General features: G+C 45.4%; 1 protein-coding gene and 1 long non-coding RNA gene across 22 annotated transcripts in view; one reads left to right on the top strand and one right to left on the bottom strand.

Annotated features, from left to right (window-relative positions):
• RREB1 (ras responsive element binding protein 1) overlaps positions 1-22,557 on the bottom strand; it is a 125,250-nt gene that overhangs the window by 75,868 nt on the left and 26,825 nt on the right. The window contains exon 1 of one of the 21 annotated variants that reach the window (XM_083449284.1): positions 15,579-15,602. The exons of the other annotated variants lie outside the window; for them this stretch is intronic. The gene's annotated coding sequence lies outside the window, so the exon portion shown is untranslated. Of the gene's footprint in view, positions 1-15,578; positions 15,603-22,557 lie in introns of those variants that run through there. 21 annotated transcript variants of the gene reach the window in all.
• On the top strand, positions 9,927-16,995 carry LOC310681681. The gene is made up of 3 exons (XR_014513504.1): positions 9,927-10,187; positions 10,913-11,055; positions 16,044-16,995. It is a non-coding gene; the product is annotated as an uncharacterized lncRNA (long non-coding RNA).

Here is a 22,557-nt window from a genome sequence, read left to right as displayed (position 1 = left end):
CTGCAAACCCTCAGGTCGGAGCAGGATTTGCAAGGCACAAGGGAACACGGAGCAGTAGCATTCGTACACTCTCCTCTTTGCAAAGTCCAGAGAAACATTCCCCCCCCCCAAAAAAAAACCCAGCTGTGGGGAGGCGCAGGATAGTCTCCCATCCATTTCTGTAGCAGCATTCCCAGCAAAAGCCGTTCTCCTCCTCCTCTTCCAGCCAAAATGACAGGTTCACATTTAGCCAGTCTTTTTTAGACAGCGCCGTCAGAGACTCTCAATTGAAGCTCATCGAGGCAGCAGCTACGTGCAACTTGTGTGTTTGTCACCACCACAGCAGCACACTGCTTCCATTTCCTTCTAAAGCGTTTCCAAAGGGGAAACGCAGTGCTTTAAAAGTTGGTTCTTCCCACCTCACACCCCACCCTGTTCTCTCCAAAAAGCACAGCCACTCCTTGCTTCGGCTGATTACCAACCAAGCTTAAAACCTCCCTGTCTCACAGAGGCTGTGTGTGTGTGTGTCCCCCTTGATGAAGTGTGTTAATCGCCAATCCCACAATACTGGCCAATACCCAAGCAAGACCTTTGGTCCATCTAGCAATGCCTCTTCCAAGGTCTCTGGCAGAAATTTTGCTACATGATCCTTTTATTCCTGGAAATGCCAGGATCAATCCTAGGCCTGGGATCAGCCTCCCGCAAAAGTAGCTCTCTCTGGCCCCTGAAGGCTCTTTCTGAACCAGGTACAACACACACAGGTGAAATGTTAAACTTAACCTCTTGAAAATGAGAGACAGTGGGAATTATTCTTTAAGATAACCTAGGAAGATCCCAGGACCAGGAAGTATGGCTCAGTCACTGAGCTGTGAATCAGGAAGTTCCCGCTGACAGGAACTCACGAAGCAGCCTTAGGCAAACCACACCGCCTGTCACCACCAGTCCTCTTTCTGCAATATAAGGACAATATTCTTCCTTACAAGTTGTTGTAAGGAAGAACGCTAAAATTTATGTGAAGCTGCTCGCATACTAAGGACAAGTAAAAAATAATTAGAACTAAAGGAAAGCAATACTTTGCCTGAATAAACACTACAGTGGTACCTCGGGTTAAGAACTTAATTCGTTCTGGAGGTCTGTTCTTAACCTGAAACTGTTCTTCACCTGAAGAACCACTTTAGCTAATGGGGCCTCCTGCTGCCGCCATGCTGCCGGAGCACGATTTCTGTTCTCATCCTGAAGCGAAGTTCTTAACCCGAGGTAATATTTCTGGGTTAGTGGAGTCTGTAACCTGAAGCGTATGTAAACTGAAGCGTATGTAACCCAAGGTACCACTGTACTATGCCAGTATAAAGGCTGCAACCCTACCATGGCCCCTTAAATCCCTGGGAAACTCTTGGAGAACGACAGTCATGTAGTGTATCCAGAGCAGTGACCAGAGGAGGAATGACCACTGGGAAGAGCGAAGAGAAGAAGCACCATGGTGAACCTGTAGTAGAAAAACTAGGCCTCTTCACCTGCAATGAAGCATGTCTCTCCCGTATCTGTCTCTACAACCACAGCAGACAATGTAACTCTCCAACGGTTTGATTTTACCCCCAAAGATCCACTCTACCATTGTCTCTCAAGACAGAAGGATGCCCCGAACAACAACAACAGAAAACATGGGTTCTCGCAACTAAACTGAATGCATGGTTGCAGGCTGACTACAGTATATAGATAACTCTGTGTGTGTCAGTAACAATAACTGATAAGCATTTTCTCATAGTACACTGTGCTTAGAATGTTTAGTGAATAAGTAAATTATTCGCCTTCCTAAACAGTTTATCTTTTATTTTAATTTAAGAAACAAACACTTGTAGAGAGCTTTCAAGTGTTCTGCAGGCATTATCTAGCTGCCAACCTTGCAAACAACCCTGTAATGCAAATTAGGATTAACATCCCTCAACATGCAGATGGCAGAACAGAGAGACACTAAACTGACTGACTTGCCTTTGGGCCACCTTCTGAGTTCATAAAGGTAAAGGGACTCTGACCATTAGGTCCAGTCACGAACGACTCTGGGGTTGCAGCGCTCCATCTCTCTTTATTGGCCGAGGGAGCCGGCATTTGTCCGCAGACAGCTTCTGGGTCATGTGGCCAGCATGACTAAGCCGCTTCTGGTGAACCAGAGCAGCGCACGGAAACACCATTTACCCTCCTGCCAGAGCGGTACCTATTTATCTACTTGCACTTTGACGTGCTTTCGAGCTGCTAGGTTGGCAGGAGCAGGGACTGAGCAACAGGAGCTCACCCCGTCGCAGGGATTCGAACTGCCGACCTTCTGATCGGCAAGCCCTAGGCTCTGTGGTTTAACCCACAGCACCACCCGTGTCCGGCTCTGAGTTCATAGAATGGGCAAAATTCAAAGGGCTTCCCAGTTTGTAGTGGTTATGCTACACCACCTGTTCACCAGGAGAGGCACCACGGGTTCATCAACTTGCAGGGTTAAGAACTGTAACAGCTCTAGAACAGGACATGGCAAGCATCAGATAACTTAACAAGTTCTTTCCCTTTGCAAAAGCTAACAGGTATCAACCTTGTTGTTGCACAGTGATCCAATTTTTTCTTAACTAGCTTGGGGGAAATGCTAAATTGCAGCTAACAGCTGCTTTGTAATTGTGCCAGGACTCCATTGTCCTTTCCATAGCACCTTAAAATCCAAGAGGCAACTGGAAACTAATAGCAGGCAGACAATAACAATAAATTCTTAAGCCATGTGAAGTTTATCATCAGCCGATGAAGCTCAGAACCCCACTCATTAATGTTGTGGGAGGGAACTAGATTCAAGAACTGCACAGGCCAATTTCTCCCCCTTTTCGTTCTCGTGAATTCCCTCAATCAAGGAATGAAATTCTCCAATTCTCTTTTGAGTGCTTCCCCCAAGTGCTTACAACTAGACATTGCTTCAAGAAACATTCGCACAGACTTTAATTACAGAGCAGCTAGAACACATTCAATGTAATAAAACACACGGAACACAAGGGCAGCTCAAATTAATTTAGCTTCCTCTTATAATCTTTTGTGAATGTACTACCACGGTTTTAGGGGTGCTTAATTGGGGGGGGGGGGGTAGAACAAACTGTTTTCCATTTGGAAGAGCGACCTTTCAACCTTGACGTGTGATGTTAACACAGGAACAGGGATGTGTGTGAAATTGATCTACATTAAAATCCAGGGTCACGTGGTACAAACAGAGTCAGCATATCGTCAAACAGCATCGCTTCAACTCAAAACCCGCATACACTGGTACCTCAGGTTAAGTACTTAATTCATTCCGGCGGTCCGTACTTAACCTGAAACTGTTCTTAACCTGAAGCACTAGTTCGGGGTTAGCAGAGTCTGTAACCTGAAGCGTATGTAACCTGAGGTACCACTGTATTATACAGGCAGCCACACTGTTATTAGTATGTTTTATACTGGTCTGTCAATCAAGAGATATTTACATTCAGTAAGTGCATTTTTAGTCCTCATCATGACAGGCTTGACAGTCTGAGCCACCCCAAAAGAATAGGGAACATTTTCAGTGACAGTCACTATAAGCCAAGTGTGAGGGAGAAGATGAAGCTTAGGAGACCAGGTGCAAAAGACCACAAGGCTTTCAGAGTTGCAAAGGAGGGAATTTCAAGAGGTGTATCTTGTGAGAATGAGAAGAGTCCTTCCTGTTGACGTTTGTACCTGGGTCTCCCAGACGATCATTCCCTTCCTCCTCATATCACATTTCGCCTGGCTTTCTCCATCACCACTTGCCTAAAAATAGCCACATTTGGTGGCAACCAAGCTGGGCTCAGAACCAAACTATTTGGTTTTTAAAGAAGATAAAGACAAATTCATGGAGGATAAAGCTATCCATAGATACATCATGGCTATGATCTGCCTCCACAGTCAGTCGTGCTTCTGAATACCAGTTGCTAGAAACCACAGGAGGAGCGAGAGGTCTTGTGCTTTGGTCCTGCTTATAGGCTTCTTCCCATTGGGGCATCTAGTTGGCCATTGTGAGAACAGGATGCTGGACCAGACGGGCCTGATCCAGCAGGCTCTTCGCATGTTCTTAACTATTTGCACTCTTCCGCCACTTGCACACCCACATGACTGTTGGGAAAGGGGTAAGAAAACTGCTGAAGAGCAGCACACAGGACCAGGAGGAAGCAGGTGGAGGTGTGGAATCCCCAGGTTGCTGCTAACACAGGGAGACTGCTGACACCCTGCCAAAGTGAACTCCTTTACCTTTAACAGCAGTGCTGGAGTGGGGATTTCTGCAGTTGCAGCTCTTCCCAGTCCTCCATGACAAGCTGAAAATCACACCCCTACACCTCTGCTGAAAGGCACAAAAGCACCAACTGTGAGGGGTAGGGCTGAAGCCAGTGTTGGAAAGCCAGTGTTAGAAACTCAGGTATATAAGTTAAGTGACAAATGACTCCTTAAACCAGGGTTACAGTCGCCAAAACAGAATGCCTAGTTGCCGTTTTGGGGCCAGACAGCTCGAAAGTCATATTTTTTCAATACAACTTTTTGGTTCCTGAAATTCATTCCAATTGTGCAGATAAAATATAACAGAATTCAATAGGATGTGTTGCTAGTGTGTGAAAACAGTCAAGATCCAAAGATCCCCAGGCATGTACCTCCAGATGGAGGCGCCATCCTGGTGCCCAGCGGCGGAGGAAGCCGCTCAGGCGCCTGGGGCAGAGTGCCCAGGGGTGGGGCGAGAAGCCCATAGGGGCAGGGCCTCCGGAGTCTGCCTGCCTCCTCCCACTCAGCCGCCCTACAGCCAGGGAGGAGGCAGCGCATAGACCATTTGGGCAGCATGTAACCTGCATGCGCCCAAGCCACCTCATCTCTCCCAGGAGAGATGCGTGGCTTGGGCATGCTGTAGGCCCCGCGGTGAGTGCCACCCAGCATTTTGTCACCCCCCCCTCAGTGGTGACACCCAGGGCAGACCGCACCCCCTTCCTCCGTCCCTGCATCTTCACTTGGTCACAAGTGGCCAACAGCCAGGCACAAAATGCACCTAGTGTCTGGCGAATTTCGAACACTGGCTGAGTCTATTAGTAGCATACCTGCCAATATCCCACTGATCAAAATCGGGATGCTCGGAGAGTTTCTTTGTCCCATACTCTCGTGGCATCAGCTGATTCACGCAATTGCGCAAGACCAAAAAATGAGCATCTTTTGATCTGGTGCTAGCCAATTCGTGCAAGAACAAAAAACCGAGCATCTTTTGGTCTGGCAGTAGAGCACAAGACCAAATTACAGGACATTCCAGGATCCAAACAGAAACCAGGATGGCATCTGTAATTCTGGGAGGTCCCACTCAAATCAGGACAGTTGAGGAGTATGTAGCAGCCATATCCAAATCAGGACCTGGAGGTCCTTCCAGTGCGGAATCCTTGAGGTAAGAGAGTCAGGGCTTGAGTGAGAGATGCTTGAACCTAGAATGCCATACCCCCCCCAAAAAAAAAAACACCAATTGGCTGATTAGGCAAAAGGCTCCCTGTATTTAGAAAAGTCCTGGCCAACCAAGATGTTTCCTACAGACTGCCAACTGCAAGGGCCATTGCTATGGAGCCAATTTGCACCCAAAGGAGGGTCCAAGTCCTGAGAACTAGATACAGTGGTGCCTCGCAAGATGAAATTAATTCGTTCTGCGAGTTTTTTCGTTCTATGAGTTTTTTCGTCTTGCAAAGCACCACTGTGTATTGATGGTTTCCCATAGGAATGCATTGGCGGTTTAAAAAAAAAAAGGCGCAAGATGTTTCGTCTTGAGAAGCAAGTCCATAGGGAAATCCGTCTTGCGAAGCAACTCAGAAAACGAAAAACTCTTTCATCTTGCGAGTTTTTCGTCTTCCGAGGCATTCGTCTTGCGGGGCACAACTGTACTTGTTCACAGAAGCTCACTAGACCTAGCTCAAGCCTCCCTCCCCAACATTGTGTCTCTTTGCATCAAGTAAACCTATCTTTCCCCCCAAAAAATCAATGCCATTCAAATGAGCCTCTAAAAATTCTTGTTCTTCTACTAGTGCTCAAGCCCTAATAATTAAATGACCATTTAGAAGCAGGCAAGAAAGGATGTGTTTACATGCGTATCTGTTACACCAGACTGCTCCTTTACTTCATCTGTTTGTTAAACTGGCCGTTTTGCTTTAAGAGAATCCACAGAAGACGACGACGACAGTGGAGGAGGATTTGGAAGATCTTCTGGAAAAGGCTAAGACGTTGGAGGATGTTGTGCGCACAAAGATGCAGCTATTAAAGAGACCACAGTGCCCTCATTTAGTCCAGCAAATAGGAAAGTGGTTATTCTGTTCTGCAGCAGCTTTAGTAAGTTCTCAAACAAAGAAGCTTGATGAAGGCAGACAGAGAGGGACTTATCAGCTTAGGAAATGGGAAGGATGCTCCAATTAACTACCAAGCAGTCAGACGTAATTCACTCTGATGAGGCCAATGAGAGAAGACAAGATGGAGAAAATTCGTGGCCCAGCCACTTACACAACACTCAAAACATTCCCCTGCTGGCAGTTAAGCTGCCCACTCTTTTCTACAACTTTCCCCAACTACGTCAAGAGATCATAGGTATGTTGATCATCCTAGGGAAACAATCCATGGGAGAGTTGCTCTTGTACAAGCCCTAGTGACACAAATCTGTTTCCATTGCTTCGACTCCATCTCTACTAGAGGAAAGTTCACCTGCTAAGAGTCCTGCATGTCAGAACTCTTGTTGAAAGGCAGCGGACCCCTCCTAGCAACAAGATCCCGTGAATCTAGTGTGTAGCAATGGCAAACTAGCAATGGCAGCTTAAGCCAGGATCCTGCTCTTTTCTGATGGCGTTTCCGCCCAAGGAAGTGTGCACAAAAATATTATTTCACATTAAAAAGGCATGCATAGTTAAGTGTTTTTAGGGTTGGAATGCAATCGGATGCATTAAAAATGTGTATTTCACAGGAAGGATGCATATAAATTGTGCGCATTTTGCATACAGATTTTTCATGTGCTGTTTCATTATGTCCACAAAGAACAGGGACAAAATGGCGCTATGAGTGAGTGCCAGTGAAACTGACACAGAACAGACTTAAGCTAGTTGTGTGTTCTGACTTGTCATAGACACACTATAATACTGTATTCACCAGATACTGGAAAACCAATTATTACAGGCAGTGACCATTTTGCGCACATCTGACACACGATCGCCGACACATACACCACCTTTGGCCCCCAACGGGGGCAGAATTGGACAAAATGACCCAGAATGCAATCCCTGTGCAAACGGGAAGCTGCCTATATTTATTAAATTGTATGCTGTCCTCCATCTGAAGATCCCACAGCAAAGAGCCATGGGTTAAATAAAAAGTTGAAAAGCCCCAAACTCATCAGCTCTCATGGTACAAGAACAGGCCTTGTGACTCTTCTGTTGACCTGGATTTAAAGTAATTGTTACTAGTTACAGGGATACTTCAACCTCAGTACAGATCATTGCTCTGTATTAAAAATCAAAAACAAAAAAGTTCCCTTTCTCTTCTGTCTGTTTAGCATTATAGCCAGTGCAAAGGGCCTCATTTAAAAATTACACCATGTGCAAGAAGTGCTATGCAGTGAGCTGCGCGCCTTTAGTGGCTCACCACAACGATCAGGCAGTTTTCCACATGTCACCTCAAACTGTCATAAAGTTAGGCTCACATCATCATCTGCATGGGGAAAACACTTCACCAGAAAATGGCTCACCGTGTATCATCGGCCTAATCTAGAGTGGTCAGCCCATGGCAGCTGTATAACCTCACCCAAAGCTAGTCATGACGTAAGCTTGAGAGTATTTCAAGTTAGCCAGTTTCAGCAATGAAGTACTTATCTGGGAAATGCCAGCCCTGAACCATTTCACTCTTCACTGTATATCTACGGAGATTATCTATCAATCAAGCAATCATCCAATTTGCATGCCACCTTTCCAAAATTAAAGCCATGTTCAAGGCAGCTTACACACCATACGAAAAACTGCATCACTACAAGCATAGCAAAAGTAGCCATAAGCAATAAACAAGACGTGAAAAACACACAGAACCAAACTGAACATTTCCCACATAAGTAATGAGATACAAAATAAAGATACAGAAAATTAAAACCATCAACAACCCGCCTCAACAAAAACCCTTAAACAAGACCCAAATCCATGAGCCTGTTCAGCACTCCGCTTTTGTAGCTGGAGTCAGTCAGAGCCCCACCTGCCCAGGCCAGGTGGGAAAAGGCCTACAAGACAGAGAGCAGATCTTCCAGGACTCATAGCGAAGGTGGGGTCTACCCACCCCAACAAACCGCTCTTGCTTAGCATCCTATTCAGAAAGTCCCATTTCCCCAACGAGCCCCAAAAACAAATAAGGAAATGATTAGTAGAGAATGGGAAGAGGTGTAGTCGTGATAAATATCATGCGTTATTTCACATTCCAGGAAGGCCAGCTCCAGACTTTTACGGAAGTGCGAGGTGCTCCCTACACACTGCCCACTATCTGCATATGCTAACACATATGTATTATATATACAGGGCTGCTCCTCAACTGGTGTGCTCTGCTTAAGCAGCCATGAAAGCCTGCCTTGCCTGCCAAACTGTCCATTGTCAGGAATCTGGAGAGTATCGTGAAGGAGGGCCTAGAGTTTAGGATCACAACTCAGTTGACAAGAGCCTGAAACTCTTAATCTCAGGGCATGGGTTTGAGCCCCACGTTGGGCAAAAGATTCCTGCATTGACGACCCGCGTGGTCCCTTCCAACTCCACAATTCTGGCAACCGCAGCAGCCTTTTGGAAGCTCCAGTCCGTGACGGCTCACCTTCTGGTCTGCAGGCCTCATCAAGATGCCCGACTCTGCTAACCTTTGACAGTAAGCATGCATTTCCAGTGCTAGCATACATAGAATCATAGAATACATAGAATACATCTAGGGCAACACAGCATCCTTTTAAAAAGCACTGTTACATCTCCACTTGCTCGAAAACCAATGAGTATGTGTCCTGGCAACCCAGGGTACATTAATGTGTGCCCTTTTAAAATGCGTTGAGCAGGATTACTCTGTTGTTCTTGTTTTATTTCTTTATTACGCAGTGCTTTTTTTCTATAAAAAATGTAGAAATAGTACCTCAGGTTAAGAACTTTGCTTTAGGATGAGAACAGAAATCGCGCAGCAGCAGCGGGAGGCCCCATTAGCTAAAGTGGTGCTTCAGGTGAAGAACAGTTTCAGGTTAAGAACGGACCTCCGGAACAAATTAAGTTCTTAACCTGAGGTAAAGGTAAAGGGACCCCTGACCATTAGGTCCAGTCGTGACCGACTCTGGGGTTGCGGTGCTCATCTCACTTTATTGGCCGAGGGAGCGTACAGCTTCCGGGTCATGTGGCCAGCATGACTAAGCCGCTTCTGGCGAACCAGAGCAGCGCACGGAAACGCCGTTTACCTTCCTGCTGGAGCGATGCCTATTTATCTACTTGCACTTTGAGGTGCTTTCGAACTGCTAGGTTGGCAGGAGCAGGGACCGAGCAACAGGAGCTCACCCCGTCGCGGGGATTCAAACCGCCGACCTTCCGATTGGCAAGTCCTAGGCTCTGTGGTTTAAGCCACAGCGCCACCCAAGTCCCTCTGTGGTGGTGGTGGTGGTGATGCAAGCATGCTTTGTATTCCTAAAGAACCTACATCACAGTGGGATGCTGGAGCAAGCAGAATCCCGGGCTATATATGGTATGTTTATCCAACGATCTGACATAAACAGGTTACCAAAAAGAAAAAAATAGACAACGGTGAGGTGAGCAGAAGTCTCAGTTCAGATCCAGAGTTTTCTGACGACCTGCCGTCGGCCACCAAGTGGCTTCACATCATTCCTTGCAGGCATGCGAAGCGAGGGTTCTTGAGAAGCCTCTCGAAAGCAGGAAGTTCACAGAGCAGCTATCTGCAGAGCTCTCCACAGTTGCTGGCTCGGCTCCACCCCTGCCTACTGCCGCTGCTGCTGCTGCCCCTCCTCTCTGCCCCATTCACAAGGCAACCCCATAGAGGGCACGAAAGTACATACGGCAAAGAATGCTGCCTGTTCCAAAGGTTGACGAGCACCGACAAGTGCGCCATCGACTTTAAGGAACAGCTGGGAGCAGCCAAGAGCACCGGCGCTCTCTGCCCACCCCAGGCACAGGCAAGAGAGGACCTTTGTAAGACTATTTCATAACAGATCCAAAAAAGAAAGGGGTTTTTTTTGGGGGGGGAGGGAGGGTAGTTGTTTAAAGGGGTGGAGGAAGGAAGGTTTACTGGAGATGCCTCAGAGCAGGCAGAGCAGACTCATAACTAGATTTAGAGTCCTGCCTAACCTGTTTTGTGGTATGTACTGTTTAACTGTGCTCTTTCTTTCCTTCCTTCCCTCCCTCCGTCCTTTCTTGGCAAGAAGATCCGCAGCCCCTTTTCCTCCTCTCTCTTTCACACATTTCTAAGAGGCTGCGCTGTGTTAAAGTGACATTTCAAAAGAAGCCCATCAGACTGCCACAAATGTTTATTAAGGCATACAACATCTATATTTCGTAGCACTGAATTGTTCCGCACGTTTTGCTTTCATAAGTTCCTTTATCCTTCTTAGCCACCTCTCCTACTGCGAAAACCGAAGGTTCTCAAATAAAACACCTTTTTTCCAAAGTAAACCTTTTTAAAAAACTGTACACCGCTTTGAGACTCCCCCCCCCCCCCCAGTAAGCGACAAATAAATATAACAAGTCCAGCCGGTCCGAACTTGCAAACCACCCCACCTCCCATGCAATAAAAGAAAACAAACCTTTCCTTTGGCATTGCAAGGGCACATGCATGTATATATGTCAATGGAAGGAAGGGGGAGGGGGAAAATAAGAGGTTTGCCTACTTAACAAGAAACTGCTAAACTTTACCACAGGACACAACAGCAGAGAAAAGAGGGCATTCTAGTGATGGAAAGAGGAAGATGTTCAGCAGCTGTTAAGCAGCTGACATCAATCATGGCAAGGGAGCAGTTAACAACAACAAAAAAACGAGAGCAGAGGAGGAGGAAAGAGGAAGGTAGGAAATAAAGAGGCTTCTCAAAGCCTAGTAATGTTATTTGAATGGACTTCAGAGATGCTCAGTCCAAAAGCTGAGCTGGACAGAAAGCTAGGCACAAAGTTCTAAAAGCAAGCCTCCGTACCATTCAAAACCCATCAGGCTGAGGCCCAGTTTCTGAGACCCACTTTGTTACAATTCCTAGCATTACAGCCCAGAATCTGGAGTAACACAGCCCCACAGCTCTGCAAAGTTACCCCTTTCTCCAGGTGTGCATGGCTTCGCCATGGAGCTATTTATTGCTTGAGGCCCTTTCGCTCCTTTTATCGTTTTTTCAATGAAAAGCATGACGATGGTCTCTTGGGATCCAGGACGCTGCTTCAGCAGTCCAAGCCCTACACAAACAGAGCTGTGTGTGTGTGTGTGTGTGTGTGTGTGTGTGTGTGTAACAGAGATCTATGGTAAAGCTCATAGCGGCATGGTTCACGCGTCACCCTAAGCTGAACCATGGTTTGGAACAAATGTGTGAGCTCCTGGAAAGGAGATCACAGCAGCTTTGCTGGTCAGCAGTCATTTTACTGCCGTTCCACACTGACAGTGCCAGGTGATCCAATCCTAAATCACACAATTTAGCTCTCTCTGCGCTAACCACAAGCTGTAACCAAGGTTTGCCCTGTGATTTTCTGAGTCATGGTTTGTTGGCTTAGCACAGCAGCAAAACTAGGAGGGAGAAATGAACTGACCATTATTGCCTCTTCCAGAGCCCACAAGCCAGTCCAGCTAAACCATCATTTGGCTTAGCATAACAATAGGGAACAGGCCATACATCAGCTGCTTTAACACTGTACCCTCAAAGTGCTGATATTCCACTTTGAATAAGCCTGAATATTTTGGAATAGATTTTATTTCCTTGTTTCAAAGAAGAATCTGCTTAAAAGTTGTGCTGAGCCAGTGCAATACCCCAAACAGACAGGGTCAATGTAGACCTATGAAACCCTCCCTTGAGATAATTTCCTCACATCAATCTGAATTTGGGCCTTGGCTACAACAGTTTAACAGCTTCCATTCTGGAAATCTTTTAATTTTGTGTATCTTCTCCTGATGCTGCACATACCAAATTACAACACGCAGTTTCCAGCGACAAGGTGACAAGGACATTTGTGGACCCCTGCTCTGCAAAAAAGAACAAGGCTTCTGTGTCTTTAAATGGTTGCAGGGCTTGGAATTCCTATAGCGACCACTTCTCTCGTTGTTGTATGAGATGGTGAACATACTGAAACTTCCTCCAACTCTTTAAAACAAGCAGTGTCCTGAGGTTGTGTTTGAAGACTTTTCTCATCAATAAGAATGCACACAAGCTGAATAAGCACAACGAGGGGCAGCCATTTTTTTATTTTCCCAGTCACCCCACTGCCCCTTCCATGATTGGATATCCAGATTAAGTAAGGGAGATGGTGTTTGCAACTAAAATAATAATAATAATAATAATAATAATAATAATAATAATAATAATTCCAGCCCACCCAAATAACTGTACTACCTCCACTTGTGTTCTGTTTCCTGTTCTGCAAAGCCACCCAAAGCATTGGCATCATAAGCCTCAAGTGCCTCTTGCAAATGTTCCCATACCTGCAGTGACAGCCAAGCCAGAGAGGTTGAAATATAGCGCTGTCAACCTTGCCAGTTGGGCTAGGCAGCTCCTTCTCTGCTCTAAGGTGGGGCATAGCAGGTGCTTATTATTAATCAATGTGTCATTCGGAGGGACCTCTGCAAATCTGCAAGGGATCGTTAAGACAAGCCCCAAAATATACAGAAAGCAAGGAACGTTACAGCCATCAACCACCTGAGCATGTTCACTAAATAACAATTTTGCAGTTCTCATCTGCACTGCTGCATTTATAGATAGATAGATGATAGATAGATGATAGATAGATAGATAGATAGATAGATAGATAGATAGATTATGTCTGCATCTGGGGAGGGAAAGGTGCATTACTCTTTTTACAGAGGGAAAGGGATAAAAAAAGAACTCAACTGCCAGAAGACAAAATGATGTTGCTTCAAACACACCCAAGAAATCTGGTTTGTGCAAAAGACCTTCTGCAGACCAAACTGCAGACCAAGGAGAGTGGGATGCAGCCAGTTATATCGAACAGTTGTGCTTCCAGCAACAAACAGGGCATTCATAAAAACTGGAAGAGCCTCTGTTCTGGGGCTTTAAGTTCTGCAAATGAAACAATCCACTGCTGATGCTTTTCAGAGGGAGTGTTTAAAAAAAAAAAAGTGTTTCGGGGGGGAGGGAGGGAGATGCCTCAGCTGCAGAAAATGTTATATGCAGAATATCAATTAAAAATAAACACACATGCGGCGCTGAAAATGAATGAGAGCTACTGTTGAGCATTGTCACTCATTACTGAAAAGGTTGCCCCAAGGCAAAATGAACAGTATAATAGAAAATATATGGAAAGTTGGGGTTGGGGAGGAGGAATGGCAAAGAGGAGGCTGAGTGAAGGGGGGGGGGGGCGGGGAGACAGACTACGCATTATGCGCTTTATAAGTAAAACGGGAAAATAAGGCATTTTGACACTCCAACATACAGATTTTGCATTTTCATCAACTAAACAGGAGCACCTAGTTTGCTTTCCTAATAGCAGCTACACCATTTCCACACTTGCACCAGAAAAAGGAAACATCTGGTGCTAACTGTCATTGTAGTCCAACCCCTTATAAATGTTTCAAGGAGTTTTGAGCTATTCAGCCAGAGGCTTTTTACACAAAACAGTATCCCTTTAGTGGTACCAGGGTGATAAAGAACCCCAGTCCATACAGGTAGACCATGCCTTCTGCCTAGATGGCAGAACAGCAGTTTGCAGATTGAGACAAAACCAGCCGAGCTCAGAATAAATACCTCAGTTATGTCAATGTTTGATCAGTATGTGAAGCCATCAAGCAAGCTGGAGGTTGAGGGGTTGCAGGAGGAGAAACAGGAACAGAGAAACAAGGATTACAAACCATTTATATGTGCAAGGTTCTGTCTCATTTTAGGAGATCGGTCCACATGTGACCTTCATAATTGACCAAAAGGGTATTTCAAGGCTGTCCTTGGAGTGGGGAGGTGGTGTCCCTATTATTTTGCAAATGCTTGTCCACAAATCTTCTCCTGAGTTACATTGGGAGTTGAAACAGTAAGTAAAATTGTTTATTTTCAAACCAAGTCTCTACCCTTCACAAACCTCCCTGAAGAGACCAACAGGTATCTTACATCATCTCCAGACACCCCAAATTTAACTGGTTTGTACTCTCAACCCCAAAACCAGGGTCCCCCTGTTCAATGTGGAAAATAATATTCAGAGGTATTTTATTTTTCCTGAACAATGCCAGGCTGTCAATTGCACAGCAACATGAACCTCCTCTTCCTGGCAACGTATAGGAAATGCACAATTTTTTCTAACAAGACAACAAACCCCCAAATTATTAAGTTCTATACATGTACTCTTTGAGAACATTTTGGTCCCACGGACTAGTTTTAAGGAGTAACAGGTGCACTCAAGCAGAGGACAGGAAGGACATTGCCTTTTAGTGATAAGAAAAGCACAAGGAAATCTTTGGAACGTACTTATTAAGAGAGAGAAAGAAGTAGCAGCGTTAGTAGTAAAAAGTTAAAGATGGGATTGGTCAGGGTTTGGAAGATGCTACTCCCCACCTGTTTGAAAAGCTGCGGTGCTCCTTTTCTAAACTACATTTAGAAGACAACCACACGGAAGCAGAACTTAAAATTCTGTTGTTGTTTTTCTAAGGGCTCGGCATATTTCGCATAGTATTCTTGACACCAGCCCTGTAAAGTAGACCAGCATTCTATCCTACTGCAGGTTGGAGACAGAGGTTGAGACATATCAACTTGCCTAAAGTTTCCGTGTGAGCTTATAGAGCAGGTGAGATTTGAGCAGAGGCTTGCCTGGTTCCTATTTTATTATCCTCTGGAGGCTTGGAGAAGACTTATTTCCCCAATTTTTTTAAGATAACAATCTTAATCCGGCTGCTTCATGCTGGCATGGTGCCAGTATTCAGCACGATGGGGGGAAATGCCAAGGACTGGTACCAGATCAGCTAATGCAACTCTGCTGGGTGGCAGAAACAGCAAGCGGAAATCCATCCCCTTGGCATGGGTGCTGCCTTGTTAATGGCACTGGCACCCCTACACACAGAAAGAGAGTATATACATACACCAAAGTTGGGGCTGACAGTCTTAGCAGTGGCGCCAGCCAAGTACATATGGGTAAGCCATTGAGAGGGCAACCTGGTTCTAGCTGCACTGAGCAGGGCTTTGGGCCTGACCAGGTGCATGTGCTAGCTGGCACCACATGATTTATATGCCAGTCCCACCAACAACGTATGCATGTCAAAGGGCAATGCCGGTGTCCTTAACAGGGTGGTGCCAGGAAATAAATGCAGACTGAGTGGGGCCATAGCTCTGCTTGCCACTATGGGCTGCACCCACTAGCTATTACGGAACCTCAGGGATGCACGCACCACAAGCGACTTACCTAGGGGGCCAACAGAGCCTGAAAATCTAGGCTCTCGTATTATAATTTCCACTTCTAAACTTAGCTTTTTGCTACATTGGCTTGTTCATTTTCATAGCATTTGCTGTTATCTCGAAGTGAACTAACGCTGCCAGAATCAGGAAAGAGCTCAAAACACACCAGATCATGGACACCGCAACACAGCAACTGCAGAAATAGAAGGGGGTTTTTTGCTGAGAAAAATACTGTTTGAATTAAAGTATCATGAGCATGGCCAGCGTCTTGGGGATTCTGATGCTCTCAAAAGAAAACTTTTAAACTCTTCCCTGTTCTCTCCTGGTTTCAAGTTCATCTGTTGAAACTTTGATAATGTTTAAGTATCTGAAACAGTCGGGTAGCTGTGTTTGTAAGCCATGGGAAGGCTGCAATTGCAATACTGCCTTCTCAATGTAATCTCTCTCCACCCCCCTCTCGGTCCCTTTCCAGAGCTACAGGCATGAAGATGCAGGCCAAAGTACAAGCAAGGGAAATTAGCCAACCGGAGCTGCTGCGGAGGCTCACCTCCTCCCTAACCCCATGTGGCATCTCTGGACCAATCAACAAGCTCCACCCAGCTGTTCAGCTCTGCTCCCCGCACCCAATGACTGACAGCAGTGCACTGTTACTGCAGAAGGTGTCATCCATCACTGGAGAAAGAGAGCTTTTCAGTGTACCAGAAACTTTAGACATCTTAAATCCATCCTAACACCTGCATTTTCTCCTTCCACACCCTGTTCTTTTCTCTCTTTTTAAGGGGGTGGGGTGTGATTTGAATGCATGCACACATACAGATAAGAGACCCAAAAGCAGACAAAAAAAACCACCTTTTAAAACTTCTTGTTATAACATGGTTTTCAGCCACTGCAAAAAAAAAAAAACTCTGCATACAAACAACTTGTTAAGGATCTGAAACACCCTGCCATTGCATTGTTCGTCCAACATTGTGTAGCACACACACAACCTTACATTGGCCTCTCCTGAAGCTTTGGGAGCTATGGGTGGCATGATACTGCTAAAAAACAGAAGAAAGAAATAGACCTGACAGCGTATAATATATGCCCAGATGACAGAAGACTGGCTTTACTAAAGACTCACGGGCATGCAAAATGCTTATCGAATGAGGCAGCTAGTATTTCCAATGTGGAGACTCCTCTAATTTCCCTACACAGAGTCTATTTTTAATCACCAACTACATGCACCATCGCGTGTGCATACGTGCCACAGTATAACTGAACAAGCTCAGTAGTTCAGTGGTTCTATTTCACAGTTAACTTTGTGCTTCCATGTATGAGAAGAAACATTTCTCCCATTTCCTTTAGAAATTTTGCAAAAAGCAGCTAAGGGCACAATCCTGCTGCCTGAGCTGAGATTCCCACATCCCCAAAGTGCAAAGTAAACAGTTTGTCAAGTGCATCCCTTAATTCTTCCCATCAAGCCTGCACTTATGAACAGCAATTGAAGGATTAATGACAGAGCTGGGAATTTTAACCTAGGGCTAGGGCCAGAGATTTGAAGGCATCTATAAAGTACGAGCGAGCGAGACCAGGTACAGCTCTCTCTCTCTCTCCATGTCCCATTTACTACCTTGAAAGCCTCTTACTATTTTCACGTCCAAAACTAACATCTCACAACTGCTCGGTTTGCACAAGGACAGCTATGCCTATCACGTTACGCAGTTGAGAACTCGTGTCATCCAAGCAAAGCCACAGCCAGCCCCAGAACATTTCAAATTAGAACTACGCAACATACCATCTCCCAAACTTAGGTCTAACCAGGGTTGCACACTGCCAGTGCCGATCGGTTTCATTCATGAGCAATAACATGACGCAATGGCAGCAAGGCTACAGAGCGTGCTCAGACAGAACAAAGTGACCTGCAAATCTGTTTACCCTAAATTTGTGCTTTACTTTTGAGATCAAAAAAGTTCAATCCTCATGGCACTTTACAGGCAAGACCTCTTGGGTTAAGTTACTCATTTAAAGTGGAGCAAAGCTTTGTTGGTCTAGAGAGGGCCATGCAAGTAGACTGGAGATTAATTCGCCAATATAATTTCCCACTTGTGGAACAGAATAAACAATAACGTCTAGAATTTACTGCACGTTTATCGGGGAGGGCATTCATTTGTATGTCAAGACTTGAAAACGATACACATTTTGAAAACGGAAAAGATTAGGTCCAGTTCCAGACCATTTTTCTCCAACATTGTTGCCATCCAAAGTGGGAGATGCTAAGCACAGGACTTTCTACAGACAGGATAGGGCCAGAAATTGGCATCATTATTTTTTTTTCAGTCAGGCAATAAGTTCAGGCAAGTAAGCTGATGCAGAATATGCCCTCAAAGGACACAATTTAGAAGCACCTTTTTGATGCACAAGAATTTGCAAACATCACCCCTGACAAAAACACTTGTGTGAGACTGGACAGTTTAACTTTCTTGGACAGTTGCTGAAGCTTCATGGCCTCTCTCTGCTGTTTTTTTAACTGCAAGTTACACCTTAAGCAGGGAAGGGAAGAGCATGGATTTGCTTTCCAGCCCCTACATCCCCTAACTTAAAATCAAAAAATAGTAGTAGTAATAATAATAATAAAAGTCTTCCATCCTTTTGACCTTGGACTTGTTCATTTTGTCGGTGTCTTTCAGCACATTCTCTTTGCTAACTATTCCACACACTGCGAGCCCTGATAAAAGTGGTTAATGTTTACTGAAACCTGCGCATGAACTGTACTAAACCTGATAGGGAGGAAAAAAGGCAACGTTCTGCTAACAGCATCTCTGACCTTTTTTATTTAAAAAAAAGCTGCACACATTTTGACTTTTTAGCAAACTGTTTTCAAATAATTTGTATGTAGTTTTGGAGTGGGGGAGAGGGCTGAGGAGAGAAGGGCAGGCAAGCAAGAGATCAGAACAAGTAATAAAATAGAAAGAATTTCTAGACTGCCTGCACAGCAGCTGACCCAAACACAAAGATGTGTACCAAACCAGCCTCTTGGGGTCTGGGAAAGGACCCATTAAGTTTGCTTCCTACAGAAACAAAAGGAGCAGCAGCAGGGAGCCGAGAAACCAAAGATCACATCACATGTGTACAAGGTTAGCAAATAAAAGCTGTCGGAAGAAACATATTGGCATCTATTCTAAGGCAAAGGTGCAAAAGTGGTGCCCCTCCAGGTGTTATTGGGACTGCAACTCCCATAAGCCTCAAAAGCATGGCCAGCGACCAGAGCTGAAGCCCAGCAACATCTGGGACAGCTACAGGTTACCCATCCCTGTCCTCGGACTCCTACTCAGGTACACAGGCATGACCTAATATCCCATTAAACTCAGTGCCTGCAGTTATGCCGCTGCACATTACAACACAAGGTTTCTGTGACGGAGGCGGCATGATGCGGTTTCGCAAAGCGAGAAGCCAAAAGCCAAGGTTTGGGGGTGCCAGAATAAATCTATTACTTTGGTCCTGCCAGCCTTCAGCAGCCAACCTTCCTCAGGACATCAACAGAGCTCTCCCAAATTTTCCAGGCTATCGCTGTGCTTGCTATCATTTTGTACAGATTAGCTATCGCTTTGTGCTGCTGGAGTCAATGGTTTCTTCCACACAGTCATTGTTCTGACCCAGATTTGGGGGGGAGTGCATTGTAAGCCATCACCATGATTTGATCTGATAAATTTTCCATTCTTCTTCTTCTTTACACATCAAGAAGGGCAATGGAAAGAAGGCTTTTAATTATGTTAACATATTCGTGCATAAGGATTAAAACTCAATCTGAACTCTGCAAAGAGCAGCACTTTTCTCTCCCCCCCCCCCCACTTTTATTTTTTTGTAAAGCAAGATGCTCTCCCAGGTGTTTAAACCAACTTTCCCCCGCTCTTCCCTACACAGCAGCAACAGAAAGGCAGTCACCTTGGAAACAAACATTGCCCAGTGTTTGCAGAACAAACAATGGTACCTTTTCAGCCAGTATGAAGCAGGCAAGGCATGGGGCAGCCAAGCAATCCTGGGGCTTACGGGAGTGTTAACATATTACATTCATTCAGAGAGTCAAAAAATAGTTCAGCACTAGAAGTGAGACTCTCTCAAAGAGTGAATCTTTGGCTGGAAACCACAGCCAGACAATCCTGTGAGGTCAGCCCAGTCTCCCAACTAGGTGGCAAACTTTGCTGAGCAGTTAAGCCTGACAATTATTTTAATTGCCTCATGGAGAAAGCAAATCAGTTAGCTCATCCCTCCAAAGCAAACTTTGAAAAAGGAGCGAACGTTTGCATCCATACGCTACATATGTTTTATTCCACCAAGTTTACAAATGCTTCCCATCAGATGACAATGTTTAGGGTTGCCATCTCTGTGACTGAAAGGTGTTTATTATTTCCCCCTGAAAACTGGATGCAGAATTATGCAAGCACATGCAGGCATCTCATCACGGACCCAGGTCTCAGCCTCAAAAGAAGGCTGCATTCAGCAGACAAAAATGGTGATTTATAAAAAGTCACCACCTCAACCTGAATACACAAGCATAAGCAGGGCACTCAGGTCACAATGCTAATTTCAAAAAGCTGTTGGGTTTTTTAAGAGAGACTGGCCGTATGATTCTGCACAGTAAACAACTAGCAAGCTGTTAAAAACTGTAGCGCTTTAGCCTATCATAAAAAGTAAAGCTGTTATGCTTATAAGGATGCAAATGTAAAGATATCCTATGGGGGACGGGGAGAGAACTATCAGCTTGACACCCAACGGCACCACTTTGCATAGAAGGAATGAGAAGTAGCAGAGTCTGGCTGGATCAGGCCAAACGCCCTTCTAGTACAAGCATTCTGTTCTCACCATGGCCAAGAAGATGCTCATGGGAAGATCTCAAGCAAAACCCTAGCGCAAGAACATTTTCCCCAAATGGGATTCCCAACAACAACTCAGCGTTCAAAATCAGCCAAGCGCCTGGCGCATTTTGCAACAGGCAAAAAACAGCCTTTTGCGAGGAAGTTGAGATGTTTGGTCGCCAAGTTTGGTGCCTAACATCTCCATCTGGCTGGCTGGCATGGGTCTTTTGGTGTTGCGGTGCCCCATTGACCGAGAGCCAGTGTGGTGTAGTGGTTAGGAGTGGTAGATTCGTAATCTGGGGAACCGGGTTCGCATCTCCACTCCTCCACATGCAGCTGCTGGGTGACCTTGGGCCAGTCATACTTCTCTGAAGTCTTTCGGCCCCACTCACCTCACAGAGTGTCTGTTGTGGGGGAGGAAGGGAAAGGAGATTGTTAGCCGCTTTGAGACTCCTACGGGTAGTGATAAAGCGGTATATGAAATCCAAACTCTTCTTCTTGCCTTATAATCTTGGTTTTTTTTATTTAAAAGGGGGAGGGGCCAAGCACAGTGTTGTGGTGACCATAACCTAGTTTTAAGGTGCCTTCTGGCTCCTAGATTTTAAATCTCAGTTTCCAACAGTGCAGCGGTACTCAAAGGTCACTGCCTCAAAGAGTGGAGGTTGAACATGGCTTCTTAAGTATCAATGGCACCTCTGCACCCAGCAGTTAGTATCTAGCAGTCCCTTCTCATACCAGCAGGAATATAAAAATGTCAAAAAAAGGCTGGGTGCCTCTTTGTACACAGTCAACCGAACTTGTCAAAGCTCAAGATGTGCGGATCAATCAATGTTTTAAGCTGTGGTGCAAGCAGTGAACTCCACACCCAGAATTCTGTTCAAGCAACCAATTTAACCCGCAATCCAGTATGCAAAAATATCTGACACATAAACACAGGAGCCCTGGAAAACGATGTTAAGCTGTGTGATGCTTGCTTGGTTTCCCCTTTGGCAACCCCAGCAGCTGATCAAAAAGAAGGAAACAAAACCCTAAGATGATTAAGGAAAAAACAGCATTCCGAGTGGACCATCGCTGTGCTTCATCGCCAGCTACAGCTACAGCTCTGCCCTGAAATCCTGGCTACATTCCTGAGAACAATTACATATAGGAAACGCCTGTTTATATTAATTGCATTAAAGCAGAAGATACTACTGCTTAGCTGCCTTTATTATTGCAACCCTAGAAAGCTAAATCCCGTTCTTCCTCTCCCCCTCTTAGCAGAGCCCGAGAGGCAAAGAAGGAGTTAAAAATGTATAAAACATGGTTCCCAATGACCCGTCGCTCACTTAATAACAGCGGCGCACAAAGAGAGCGCATGACTGGAAGCAGAAATGTCTCGAGGATGCTGTTCCTATGTTAATATGCTGCACCTTCTAAGGAACTTAGAAAGAAAAGGGAGCAACTTCGGGCCTCATCCCTTTTCCACTCTCCACTCCCAGCACTATTTCTCCCTATGGAAACTCAGAGAGTAAGCAAGCTCCCCCACAAAGATGAAGGAAGAGGCGATTGTGAGCTTATTCAGCAACTGCCAAGGAAGAAAGGGGTTAAGCGTGACCATCTTGCTGAGGGAAACAGAAAGGAGCAGCAGGCAGAGGTGCAGGCACAAACAAAACGAAGAGTGAAAGTTATCGGTAGCTTTCAAAAACCGCACCCACAGAAAAAACGCCTCTCCTCCACTACAAACACAGGCGAGCAGAACAGTTGCGGCAGAACAAATTCGTCTCTTATCTCTATCTCTCTCCCTCCCCATCACAAGTTTTCAGGACAAAACTCTTTCAGTTGCAGGGGGCTGGGGGCAGAGAGAGAGATGAGCAGCCTCGCCCACCCAACCCCTCCTTTGCTAATAAATAACATTTTAAATAAAGCCTTGATGACCCTTCCCAGCTTCTGTCCAGCCACAGTTAAGATACTGCTGCACACAAAACAATAAACATCTGCAGCTTTTGTGTGTGTGTGGTTGTGTGTGTGTGTGTGTGTGTTATAAAACCCTTTGCCTCCCCAACACATCCCAGCCACCTCCACTCCTCTCTTAAGCAACCCAAAAACTACTGTACAAGCTTCTGGTGCAAAGGCTTGCGTCTACCCGCTGCACGATTTTGGCAGGGAATTGGCAAG

The sequence above is a fragment of the Podarcis tiliguerta genome (genome assembly GCF_965153285.1).
Source record: "Podarcis tiliguerta genome assembly, chromosome: 7".
NCBI classification, from domain to species: Eukaryota; Metazoa; Chordata; class Lepidosauria; order Squamata; family Lacertidae; genus Podarcis; species Podarcis tiliguerta.
The sequence above is the reverse complement of the archived record's forward strand: the minus strand, read 5'-3'. Positions and strand labels throughout refer to the sequence as shown.